Source organism: Lathyrus oleraceus, unplaced genomic scaffold (genome assembly GCF_024323335.1).
Source record: "Lathyrus oleraceus cultivar Zhongwan6 unplaced genomic scaffold, CAAS_Psat_ZW6_1.0 chrUn0194, whole genome shotgun sequence".
Classification (NCBI taxonomy): Eukaryota; Viridiplantae; Streptophyta; class Magnoliopsida; order Fabales; family Fabaceae; genus Lathyrus; species Lathyrus oleraceus.
The window spans coordinates 5,913-8,868 of NW_026112585.1; positions in this window are offsets into that span (position 1 = coordinate 5,913).

Consider the following 2,956-nt stretch of genomic DNA (forward strand, 5'->3'; position numbering starts at 1 on the left):
GCTAGGCCCATGAAATGATGTGTTCTGATCCAAAAATGAGTGTGCATCATGCTGAATTCAAGTTGGAAGGCCATGCAATTGTGTATGAAAAATGGAAGTGGAAAACATCCAAATGGTCCTTCAACTTGCACCCATGCACAAGTCCTTTGTTACTTTGGCCAAATGAGGTGATCTTGGACGTTTTGGAATGGTGAGGTCAAGGGAAACAACTTTCATGTTGAACACTTTATCATTTGAGCTTGTATCATGATGAATTTTCAGTTGGATGTTTGGGAAATCAAACATATTTGAAAATTTTCTAAGTCCCAAGTCAAATGTTCACTTTTTCCACCTTGAGTAACTTTTTCTATGGACTTCAAATGAGAAGCGTTCTTTAATGAAAGTTGTAGCTCTTTCAAACCTATTCAATTTAGTCACAAATTTGACCTCATTGGGATTTTGCATGAAGGAGTTATGCATTTTAGAAGTTGAGGAAAATCACTTGTTCAATGGTATTGGGCCAAAATGACCTATAATGTTTCTTTTTGGCACATGCATTTTCAAGTTGAATTTGAACTTCCTCCAAACATAAAACTAGAAGTAAACATCTTGAATTTGATCATTAGAATTTAATGGATTTCATCTCATAAAAATTGAGCAAGTTATCGTCTTGGAAAGTTGACCTCAAAACTAGGGTTCAGACAAAATGACCTATAGTCTTTCACCATAAAAAATGACTTTCCAAGCAAAACTACGTCTAGACTTCAACATCAAAGTTTTTTGGAATGTCATTTTAATTAACGTTTCTCATGGAATCATTTTCATATGACAAAAATTGAAGGAGATAAGGTCTATGGAACCCCAGTTTTGACTAGTTGACTTTCTCTGGTCAACCACCATGAACCATCTTTCTAGCTTGACATTCTCTTGACTTTTGGACTCATGGAGGATGATATATGTGTAGGATGATGTAATGTGCTAGGCCCATGAAATGATGTGTTCTGATCCAAAAATGAGTGTGCATCATGCTGAATTCAAGTTGGAAGGCCATGCAATTGTGTATGAAAAATGGAAGTGGAAAACATCCAAATGGTCCTTCAACTTGCACCCATGCACAAGTCCTTTGTTACTTTGGCCAAATGAGGTGATCTTGGACGTTTTGGAATGGTGAGGTCAAGGGAAACAACTTTCATGTTGAACACTTTATCATTTGAGCTTGTATCATGATGAATTTTCAGTTGGATGTTTGGGAAATCAAACATATTTGAAAATTTTCTAAGTCCCAAGTCAAATGTTCACTTTTTCCACCTTGAGTAACTTTTTCTATGGACTTCAAATGAGAAGCGTTCTTTAATGAAAGTTGTAGCTCTTTCAAACCTATTCAATTTAGTCACAAATTTGACCTCATTGGGATTTTGCATGAAGGAGTTATGCATTTTAGAAGTTGAGGAAAATCACTTGTTCAATGGTATTGGGCCAAAATGACCTATAATGTTTCTTTTTGGCACATGCATTTTCAAGTTGAATTTGAACTTCCTACAAACATAAAACTAGAAGTAAACATCTTGAATTTGATCATTAGAATTTAATGGATTTCATCTCATAAAAATTGAGCAAGTTATCGTCTTGGAAAGTTGACCTCAAAACTAGGGTTCAGACAAAATGACCTATAGTCTTTCACCATAAAAAATGACTTTCCAAGCAAAACTACGTCTAGACTTCAACATCAAAGTTTTTTGGAATGTCATTTTAATTAACGTTTCTCATGGAATCATTTTCATATGACAAAAATTGAAGGAGATAAGGTCTATGGAACCCCAGTTTTGACTAGTTGACTTTCTCTGGTCAACCACCATGAACCATCTTTCTAGCTTGACATTCTCTTGACTTTTGGACTCATGGAGGATGATATATGTGTAGGATGATGTAATGTGCTAGGCCCATGAAATGATGTGTTCTGATCCAAAAATGAGTGTGCATCATGCTGAATTCAAGTTGGAAGGCCATGCAATTGTGTATGAAAAATGGAAGTGGAAAACATCCAAATGGTCCTTCAACTTGCACCCATGCACAAGTCCTTTGTTACTTTGGCCAAATGAGGTGATCTTGGACGTTTTGGAATGGTGAGGTCAAGGGAAACAACTTTCATGTTGAACACTTTTTCATTTGAGCTTGTATCATGATGAATTTTCAGTTGGATGTTTGGGAAATCAAACATATTTGAAAATTTTCTAAGTCCCAAGTCAAATGTTCACTTTTTCCACCTTGAATAACTTTTTCTATGGACTTCAAATGAGAAGCGTTCTTTAATGAAAGTTGTAGCTCTTTCAAACCTATTCAATTTAGTCACAAATTTGACCTCATTGGGATTTTGCATGAAGGAGTTATGCATTTTAGAAGTTGAGGAAAATCACTTGTTCAATGGTATTGGGCCAAAATGACCTATAATGTTTCTTTTTGGCACATGCATTTTCAAGTTGAATTTGAACTTCCTCCAAAGATAAAAGTAGAAGTAAACATCTTGAATTTGATCATTAGAATTTAATGGATTTCATCTCATAAAAATTGAGCAAGTTGTCGGTGTAGCGGTGTATTCGTCACTTTATGATTTATTGATTAAACCAAAAGCAAGGCATACAAAGAATCGAGTCGCCACCGCACTTTTATTTATCCTAAGGAATGGCTAAAAAGCGAACAAAAGCCTGAGAAGTTTTACACATAGAAAACTAATGAAAAGATCAGAGAATCTGGGTAAGGGGTAAATTACGCAATGGGAAGGTGTTAGGCACCCAAAACGTCCTAGGTACTCCTAGGGAGCCCTTTTCACAATTGTTGTATGAAAATGTTTATTTGTTATGAAAATATTATTGTGCGAACATGAATGGGAAGATGAGAAAAGAATATACAATTTTTATTGTTTTTGTGTTTGAACGGATGAACCCGTTGCCTACGTACCTTCCATGAAAGGTAAGGATCA